Genomic DNA, 11,396 nt, shown 5'->3' with positions numbered 1-11,396 from the left:
ACTGATTTCTGTCTCCTTCAAATTACCATGTTTTAGTCCTAATTCTCAGTGTTACCATATTTGAAGATAAGACTTTTAAAAAGGCAATAGGGCTGGTGTTCCTTGAAACAAAGAAAAGAGAATTCAGAAGGTACTTACACAGTGAGAAGACAGTCTTCCGTGAGCCAAGAAGAGACCTCATCAGAACCAGCCAGGTTGGCACCTTGATCTCAGTCTTCTAGTCACTAAAACAGTGAAAAATAAATTTCTATTGTTTAAGGCATTATGTCTGTGGTATTTTGTTAGGGCAGCCCTATCAGACTTAATATGGATTTTGGTAGGGAGTGTAGGGTGCTGGTGTAACAAACACCTAAAACTAGGGAAGTGGCTTTGGAATTGGGGAAGAGGAAGAGGACAGAGAGTTTTGAGGCAGGTGTTAGAAATAGCCTAGATTGCCTAGAAGGAATGGCTGGTAGGAATAAAGATGCTAAAAGTGATTCTGGGGAGATCTTGAATAAAGATGAAGAATATGCTTTTGAAAACTGGAAGGCAATCTTTGTTATTAAATGACAAAGAATTTGGCAGAATTGTGTTCTAGTGTTTCTTGAAAGGTAGAACTTGTTAGTGCCTACCTTGGATATTTAGCTGATGTGATTTCCAATCAACGTGTTTATGGTACAGCCTGGGCTCACAGTAGTGTTTAAAGCAGGGGTGTCTAATCTTTCAGCTTCCCTAGGCCACACTGGAAGAATTGTGCTGCTCTACATATAAAATACACTAACAATAGATGATGAGCTAAAAATAATTGCCATAAAAAACTCATAATCTTTTAAGAAAGTTTATAAATTTATGTTGGGCCACATGCAAAGCTGTCCTGGGCTGCATGTGGCCCGTGGGCTGTGGGTTGGACAAGCTTGGCTTAGAGTAAAATGTGAAAGGAGAGAGACACATTGAGAAAGAAGCTGTTAACCAAAAAGGAACCAGAACTCAAAGTTTTAGAAAAATCTCAGCCTAATCCTATTACATAAAATAAGAAAGCATATTCTGGAGAGACTACCGATGAGAAGACTGAAGAATTGCCTCCATAAAGAAATTACTCATAGATTTAATCAGTCATCTCAGCAGAAGCCAGAAGTATAAATGTGATTATTATAGCAGAGACACCGCCAGTTTGAGGTGAAGGGACCGAGATGGAATAAAATAAAGGAAGGCTTTCAGATTTCTGGGATTCTGTAGAACAGGACAACACAGCTATCTAGCTGTGAACCTGACTCATATTTTAGGAAAAGTGTAGAATGACCTTAAGCCATTTCAGAGATTGGCAGACCTTCCACTGCTATCAAATGCCCAGAACACACAGGCCAAGGTGCCAAGGTTGTCTTCTCAGTTTCAAAGCACTGGTCTCTTGCACTACCTAGGGCTAAGGACACAGATGGGGCTGTCATCCCAGTGGGCCCAGAGCCCAGAGCATCCATTCTATGGATTTTAAGCATCAAGATCTAATAAAATTTGCCTTGTTAAATTTTGAGCTTGAGACCTGTTACTCCCTTTTTTTTTTTTTTTTTTTTTTTTTCCTGACATTTCTCCCTTTTTGAATGGGAATGTTCATCCTATGCCTGTGCTACTATTTTCTTTTGGAAGCACATAGCTTATCTAGTTTCATAGGTTCACAGGTAAAGAAGAATTTTGACTCACAATAAATCATACCGTTAAGTCTCAACCATACCTAGTTTAGATGATATCTGGGAGACTTTGGACTTGGAGTTAGTTGATGCTGGAATGGGTTAAGTCTTTTTAGTATTTTGGGAAGGGGTGAATGTATTCTGAATGGAAAAGGTCATGGAATTTGGGGAGCCAGAGGGTAGAATGTTAATAACTGAATTGTGTCTCCTACCCAATCCACATGTTGAAGCCCTAAGTCCCAATGTGATTGTATTTGGAGATATGACCTTTAAGGAAGTAATGAAGGTTAAATGAGGTCCTGAGGGTTGCACTCTAATTCAACAGGACTTTTGCCCTTATCATAAGAAAAAAGAGACACCAAGATCATATGCCACAGAGAAAAGACAACGTTAGGACACAGCAAGAAGGCAGTCCTAGCAAACTAATACATGGTATAATGGCCGTCATTAATGTAAGTTGTTTCAGGTATTTTAAGTAAGTTTATGTATGCTAGAAACCCAATTTAGACTTTTCCAGAACTTCCATTAGATAGTCAATGTTCTGTCTTCCTAACACTGTGATTTATGTTCTCCGTCTACTCCTTTTTCTTTTATAGGCTCTGTTGCCAGGCACTTCAAGTTGCAATGAGGACATACTCCATAGTTCCTTCCAAAATTCTCACAACTAAGTAGCACAGCTAGCAAAACCTATATATGAGCAATTAAGCAAAAATTTGCTATTTTTCTAAAGAAGGGCAATGGATGAAACAGACAAAATAGCCTTCAAAAGGGTGCAAATGAAATGTCTAATAAGAAGGGATTTTTTTAAATTAAATAGTAGTCACCTGGTAGTACAATCACTTCAATAACCCAGTAAACATTTTAATATACTTACTAAGAGCTCTGAAGAATAGTATTTACATAAAAATTATTATTTTATAATCATAAACCTACAAAAGTGGTACTACTTCTGATCCTTTCTTGTTTGTAGGAAAACAGTCTTGGTAATTTTAAATAAAGTGCTGTTTTAGTCTGTTTTTACAGTGCTATAAAGACATACCCAAGATGGGATAATTTATAAAGGAAAGAGGTTTAATCGATTCTGTATGGCTAAGAACACCTTAGGAAACTTACAATTATGGAGGAAGATAAATGGGAAGCAAGTACCTCTTCACAAGGCAGAGAGAGAGAGAGAGAGAGAAAGAGAGAGAGAGAGTAAAAAGAGAAGAGCCCTTTATAAAACCATCAGATCTCAAGAGAACTCACTCACTATCAGGAAAAGAGGACAGGGAGACCACTCCCATGGTACAATCACCTCCCACTCGGTTTTTCCCTGAACACCTGGGGATTACAATTTGAGATGAGATTTGGGTGAGGACACAAGGCCAAGTCATACCGAGTGCTCACTGTTTTATGTAGGTATGTGTGTGTGTGACTGGTAAATTGCAAGCGTATATTTTCAGTGGTTATGTCTGGCAGTGAAGCTGCATTGTTTTGCTCTTGTTGTTCTTATTGTTCTCTTGTTCTTCCCCTTCTTTGTCTTTACCTTTTTCCCTTCCTCCTTTGGATTTTTAAAACATTTCATGATAATATGCTCCTGTTTTATAATTTAACACTTTAAAAAAGGTTTTATATGTATAATATATTGTAGTAATTCAAATCAGAAAAATCACTAATTGTTTTTAAAAATTAAGATTATTCTAAAAAATAAGAAGGTTAATTAGCATATTAAGATTTCTGAGGCTAGGTAAGGTGGCTCATCCTAACACATTAGTATATTGAGTCAGGCCAAAAGAAAAAAAGAATTCCTATCTCCATTAGAAACAAGTTATATTTATGTTTTGTCAAACTTGTTGTAAAACAATTGTATTTTATATCAATTGCAATGTGTATAAGGTTCAAAATCTTGTGTGTATGTCTGTGTGTGTGTGTGTGTGTGAGTGAGAGAGAGAGAGAGAGAGAGAGAAAGAGAGAGAGAGAGAGAGAAGGATCTCACTTTGTTGCCCAGGCCGAAGTGCAGTGGCATGATCTTGGCTCACTGCAACCTCGACTTCTCAGGCTTCAGCAATCCCCCTACCTCAGCATCCTGAGTAGCTGGGATCATACCAACTGTTTTTTGTATTTTTCTAGAGACAAGATTTTGCCTTGTTGCCAAGCAGGTATAGATCTCCTGAGCTTGAGCAATCTGCCTGCGTCAGCCTCCCAAACTGCTGGGATTACAAAGGCATTCTTAAATACTGCTAATCTAAAGATTGCTTATTGTCAACATGTTAGAAACCAACATAGAAATATGTTGTGAGGTACATTACAATGCTAATATTTTAGTGCATAACAGTTTTACATTTTGGATCCTCTCATAAGATAAAGGAGAATACTAGCAAACAAAAATATCCTTTGAATATTTATAATAGCTGAATATGACAGATAATATAATCACCTACTTAAGTAACAAACTAAAGTATAATATATTCATATAAAAACTTATTACGTAGGCACTAAGGTAAGATATCCAAAGACTGTTATGAATATTATGGGAAAACATTAAAAATTATAAAATTTGAGGTATGATAACATTTAAAATTTATATAGAATAATTTTAACAATAGTTTCATTTCTTGGTCAGATTTTAGGCGATGCTTACTTATTTTTGTATATTTCCTTTGATTCTTCCCCATGGGTTACATACCAGAAAAGAAAGTGATGATTGCACTGATGCAAACTGTCTGGCCTCAGATACAAATATATTTCTCATTGAAGAAAATCCAAATTACAGGCTATACTTTGGTTTTTAAATTTTCTCTTTTATCTGCTTGTGCAAAACCATCACTTCCTTCATTCGTGCCAGTAGATTGAGATCTATAATCCCAATGGAACTCTGTTCACAATTTATATTTTCAATTCTATTTAGTTATAGCAATTATATCAGTAATTTACTCACTATATCAAATGGTAGTCAATAACACGATTATAACAACAAAAATGCAAATTTAACAAATGGAAAATCTATTAGCCTAGATAATATATTCTCCACCCTGCCTGCATTTTGGAATCCCAAGAGAATTCTGAAAAATACCAAAGGCCCAGAAACAAGCTTGGGGCTATTCTTTAAATTAACAGAATGATGCAATATTAGTGTTTCCTAACATCATTATTAAAAATATGAAGGAATGTCAGTAAATATAAATATTATATATTTATATTTAGGAGATTTTTTATCATATTTTCATGTAAATACACCAAGATACTTATCAATCACTTGATAGCCTGAAAAATAAACATTTATTATTCAAAAAAACTGATTTATATGGTAGAACTTGAATATATGGTTTGAAAACATAACCCATTGTTTTGTTTAGTTATATATTATATACTTTAATTATTGTCTTGTAAAATGCATGTTAATGGATTTTAAACCACAAAAGAAGAGATAAAACAAGACAACATATGGGAAGACATGTTTATGCTAATCAATAATTAAGAGAAAATTGACACAAATTAGAATATATGTTTAAGAAATAATACCTTATATCTCCAAAAATGCAGAGCCATGGGAAGTTCATAAAGAATGATTTTAGTATAAAGCAGTACAACTTTTATCAATAAATTTGTTAATAAATTAACAAAATTTTCTACAATTCTGTGCATTTTTCTGTCAAAAATTATGAAATTTAGGATAAGAAAATCCTAAAGACAAGGAATTTTAAACAGTAAAAACAAATCCTGATAAACAAATGTATTGATAGCAATATTATTTATTATATCTAAAGTTTATAAGCAAATTAAATGTCCAAGGACAAAAATAATAAACACTACTGTGTTTACTAAAAGGATTAAGATGTAATGATTTCTAGTAATCCTAACAATACAAAGCTTGGGGTGTAATCTTGGAGAAAAAAACTAAAATCAGGACATTGTATATATAATTGGATACATATGTAAAGACAAAACCACTATTCACAGAGAAAATAAATATTAAAAATTGCATTACAAAATTTTGCCCCTGGGCAATATCACCAGTAATTTCTGGTTTTTACCTTACTTTACAAGTTTGTCAAGAGTTGTAAAATGCTCATGTCTACTTTTACTATAAAATAAAACGTAAAAATGCAATTACATTCTTGTGGAGAAATGGTGACTGTGAAATTGCATTTTCTTAAAAATCTTAATTCTCCATACATGCTGTTTCTGTTGAAACTTTTACACTGGTAGTGTTATTCCTCAAACATGCCATAAAATGTTTACAGGAATGAGTGATAAAGTGACGAACCAAAGAAAGGATGGGTACTTCTTGAAACACGGCCCATAAAAATGTGACTACATAATATATCATCCAAATCTCCAGTTTAGAGTAAAATGGGTAATATCTATAATGATGCTGAGGCTAAGGCTTAAATTGGGATTCTCTCAGACAAACCAAGCTGAATGCTCACCTTATACATAAACAAAATTATTGCAGAAACATCACAACAGAAATATTAAAAATGCTGTAAGTTAAGGATCTTAATTTTTTCCCAAACTTCATTTTCAACCATATATATTTTTTTAGTTTAAAAATAACTCATAATCAAAAGGATTGTTTTAATAAATGTGTATTTTCTAAAAAAAGAGATTTCCCTGTTAATTCACAGCAACGGATTAAAAAAAAAAAAAAATCCCAGTGGTTCTCATTATATTACTTCGTCATTTTGTATTGTTTACCCAATACAGCTGACCATACTTACCAACATTAAATCACAAACAATTCTATTGTAAAATAATATTTTTAAATATTGTTATACCTTTTGGAATTTATATTAGATGTGTCTGAAAATCTCCATAAGAATGAGAAAAAACACTTTTATATTTCATCAAGGATGTGGAATATTGAAACACTTGGAAATGTTCTTAAAGACGAGTTATAGTCAGGTAGACAGGAAAGCAGTATAATTCTGACCTTGTCTTTGGTTGTTACAGCTGAATGTTTAACTTGCATGGCAAAAACATCAAGCAGGCTGCCAACTTAACAAGCATTATTGCCACTGATTTCCTCAGGAATGGAAATACAACAAATGAAAAACCTAACTCACATTGTTTTTCAATAAATTTTAGGTTTCTTGTAAATCGTGTTCTCTTGGGCATCTTAGTCAGTTTAAATTATAATAGTTTGACTGCTGACTATTACTGCAGCAACTTTGAAAACTGTATGTGTTGCTATAAATTGCCTATGAGTCAGATTCATTGCAAGGTGAAGAAGGGCATTCTAAATGCCCTATCTGTTTTTCTCATCTAATCCAAGCCTAAAATAAAATAAGCAGTCATGCATTTTACTTGCTCTATCCAGCTTTAAAAAGAAAAATACCTACCACTACTTTCTTTAAGAAATAAAAGCAAGAGAAAAACATGTTTCTACAAAAAAGCGAAGTTTTCAGGATTAGCTAGCATTTTATATAACCTTGTGAAAAGTGTTCTGATTAGCACTGACCTTCCTTTTCACAGGGTGAGAATTGTGCTAGCCAGGTAGGAAATGAAGTCTCAAAGGTAAAGTAACAGGTCAGTAAAGTCAAGTGTTTAATCAGATAATGGAAGCCTATGTCATTAATAAGTGTGTCATTTGCTTCAATAAAGGCATCACTTTGAGAAATCAAATCAGTCTTTTAATACCCTATATAACTCCCAACACCCAACCCCACAAACTCTTTCCTAATCATCTGTTCCCTTTATTCACTCCTTTTTCTTATTTGCTCCTATTTGCTCCTATATCACTATTGTCTGAATTCTTCATTTTGATTTTAAGTAGAAAACTCTACTATATCACCATGTATGTATCTTACATATGCTTATTTTGCCTAGCCAGATTGTAAGTCCCTTAGGAATGTAAATATTTCTTACTGCCAAGTCTCAGGAAAACAGAGGTTTCTAAGTTGCCCAATACCATTATTAGTAAGTAATGAAGCTAAATTGCTGTGATTAACAAAAGAAACTTTAAAATGGATATGGAATAATATATAATATGGCTGAAAATGATGTAATTATAATAATACACATACATTTTTTCAACCAATTATTAAATCTGGTAGTTGTTTATACAAATATTGGTGAGTAAACTAATGGCATAAATAAGAATTTAACTGACTTTTATCATGATCAGGTACAATCAAACAAAAGTGAACAAATACAAATTCTAAATGCTCTGGTACTCAGTATTCCCCTGTTTATCCTAAATTTTACAAAGTTTAGCACAGTATCTCATATGTTAAGTGTAGCTTGGTGAAATAAAAAACAATGAACTAAAGAAAAAATATATTGATCTTTGCTTCCATTTAGTGATCTTTTCTGGGATAGGTCATGTTATGTCTCCTATTTTTTAAATAACTTAAACAATTTTTTCTCAGTATTATTTTAGCTCTCAATACCACAGAGTTTCTAAGAAATTTCTTTGTAATTACAACTTAGTTTTCTTTATATCAAAGGGCACATTTAGTTCTGTTTTAATGGAACATGACATTAAAGTTAAGCTGCAGCTGCTCAAAACTGACAGTCTCACAACAATGTTTGAAATTGCAAACATATGCAGTCTTTTTCCTACTCTTCTGTGACTTACCTCTAATAGTGACTTATTCTATCTTTTTGTATTCCTGTTGTGAAAACAATTTTTCAGACTCTGTTCATCGATTACTAGCCAGCTTTGTTACTAAAATGTACATTTAAAGCATGCTTACTCTTCTGAGTGAAGTCCCACACATTAACTCTTTTATGGATACCAGAATGTTTTCTGATTTCTGTACAATAGTGTTGACCTCCCAGGAACTTTATTCTAGGAAGCATGTATTTAGTTTTAAGTAAAATGCTTATGTGCTAAATCAAGTACCATTGGTATTGAACTATCCCATGTCCCTACCATTTTAGAACTTTCAGCAAATAACTACCTTAGTGGTTACCCCCAAAACTCCAAGAGCTAGTAAAACCCTTCCATCCAAATATATTATTTTTAGCAAAAATAATGATAATATGTGTATGGCTCTACATCTATTGATTGAGGAGTTTTATCAACAACAGAAAGAAAATTGAAAAATTCACAAATATGTAAAATTTAATGCACTTCTGAACAATCAATGAGTAAAAGAAGAAATCAAAAGGGAAATCTGACAATATCTTGAGATAAATTAAAATGGAAACACAACATACTGAAACCTATGGGATGCAACAAAAGCCATTCTAAGAGAAAAGTTTATGGTAATTAAATGCCTACATTAAAAAAAAAAAAGAAAGATATTCAGATAACAACCTAACATTACCCTTCAAGGGATAGGAAAATGAATGAAATAAGCTTAAAGTGAGTAGAATAAAGAATACACTAAAGATCAGAATAGGCATAGAGACCAGAAAAGCTATAGAAAAGATCAACAAAATTATGAGTTTGTTTCTCAAAATGATAAACAATACTAACACACCATTAGCTAGATTAACTATAAAAAAGAGAGAAGATTCAAATTAATAAAACCTGAAATTAAAGAATAGACATACAACTATTGTCAGAGAAACCTCAAGAGAGTACTATGAACAACCCCAATGACTTGCATAAACTAGAATAAATAAGTAAATGTTTAGAAGCATGCAACCTATTGGGACTGAAGTCAGAAAAAATAAAAAGTTTAACCTATAACTAGTAAAGAGACTTAATCAGCAATCACAAACATCTTAGCAATAACACCAAAAGCACAGAAGCAGATGGCTTCACTGGTGAATTCTACCAAATATTTAAACAATAATGAAAGCCAATTCTGAAATTCTTTAAAAAAATTAAGAGAACGTAATATTTTCAAATGGTTTTATTTAGCCCATGGTTCTGAAAACAGTACAGGAAGAAGGGTACCAGCATCTGCTTCTATCAGAAGAGGCTTCCAGAAGCTTCCAATCACTGTGGAAGGTAAAGGGGGAATAGGTGTGTCCCATGGTGAGAAAGAGGGCAAGAGACAGAGGAGGAGGTGTCAGGTTCCTTTAAAAGAGGTGTTCAACTCTTACATGAACTAACAGAGCAAGAACCCACTCGTTACCATTGAGAGGGCACTAAGCCATTCATGCGGGAACCTCCACAATTACTCAAACACCTATCTCCAACACAGCGCATTACAATTCAACAAGAGATTTGGAGGGGACAAACATCCAAGCTATATCATACACTAAATGAAATAAACCAGTCATAAAAGGTCAAATGCTTTTCTATTCCACTTACATATCTCAAGTACTGAAACTCTCAGAAGCAAGCAGTAGAACTGTGGCTGCCAGGGAAAGAGAAAATGGTGACGTGGGGAGTTTTTTTTTTTCTGAGATGGAGTCTCACTCTGTAACACAGGGTGGAGTATAGTGGCGTAATCTTGGCTCACTGTAACCTCCGCTACCCAGGTTCAAAGCGATTCCCCTGCCTCAGCCTCCCAAGTAGCGACTACAGGTGTACACCACCTCGCCTGGCTAGTTTTTTGTATTTTTAGTAGATACAGGGTTTCACCATGTTGGTCAGGATTGTCTCAGTCTCTTGACTTCGTGATCTGCTAGTCTCAGCATCCCAAAGTGCTGGGATTACAGGCGTGAGCCACCACACCCACCCGATACGGGGATTTTCCAAACAATGAGTATAAAAATTCAGTTATCTAAGATAAGTTCTAGAGAGCTGTTGTACAACGTGTGCCAGAGATAAAAATATTTTATGGTACACTTAAAAGTCTAAGAGGGTAGATTTCATGTTGTATCCGTATCCTAACTAAATATGGCAGTGATGTTAGAATATGCAAGAGTTAAACAAGTCCTAAAATCTTGGAGTTATGTTTGTGGGAGTGAACTGGATACTAATGATGTCTGCATTTAAAAAGTGACCATTTTTTAAAATGTCCGAAGAATATTGTTGAAGGAGTAACATTAGATCTAAACTTCTACTTTTAAAGGAGAAAGAGACATAACATGTTCTACAAACAGAAGGGATAAACAGACTCCATTTCCACAACTAGTTTTATGAAGGATATCCAACAGGAAAAGTCATTTTTAAAGAAAGCTACAATTTTTTTTCCCGCAGAGATTTAGGGTGAATTAAACAAGGTAGAACAGTTCATAACAGAGGAATTCTAAAGAGCAGGCTTAACATTTTAATTTTACTAAGCTCTCATACCCCTTCTTAACATTGTTAGCGAGAGACTCGGATTTCTTCCATCACTTGGATACTTCCATTGCATAACAGAATCATTTTCAAAATATACTTACTAACGTCACCTTGAGAGAGAGAATGAGAATCACCAAGGAAGCTTATTTGTAGTCCAGACACAGAAGTGCTATACATTACTTAAGCCCACATTACTTGGGTTAGAAAGACCCAGTGAAATCCTATCTGTGGTATTGTTCATAATTTGATTAAGGATTGGTATTGAATATTTTTTAAAATTCTCTTCAATTTTGACAACCAGTGGGTTTGAATATTTCAATAGAAGGGTGAGGTTTGGAAATAAGAAAGTGGCTTGGCATTAAGATAAGAAAAGATACAAAAGAAAGGAGTGCAGGAAGCACACTCATTTCTCAAAGAAAAGAAAGGAAGGTTTCTCAAAGAAAAGAAAGATGAAGGTATAAACAAATTTTTTAATACATATTGTGTAACAAAAGGAGGAAATCCTCAGGAAGGATCAGTTAAACAATCTATAGAATGCTAATGTAGAAATATACTGAAGATAGTATTTTAAAAATTAATACTTGATAAGAATTAAATATATTACATCTATCTGACATTGTATAAAT

The sequence above is a fragment of the Aotus nancymaae genome, unplaced genomic scaffold (genome assembly GCF_030222135.1).
Source record: "Aotus nancymaae isolate 86718 unplaced genomic scaffold, 86718_ANA_hifiasm-v0.15.2.pri h1tg000088l, whole genome shotgun sequence".
In the NCBI taxonomy this organism is placed as follows: domain Eukaryota; kingdom Metazoa; phylum Chordata; class Mammalia; order Primates; family Aotidae; genus Aotus; species Aotus nancymaae.
The sequence above is the reverse complement of the archived record's forward strand: the minus strand, read 5'-3'. Positions refer to the sequence as shown.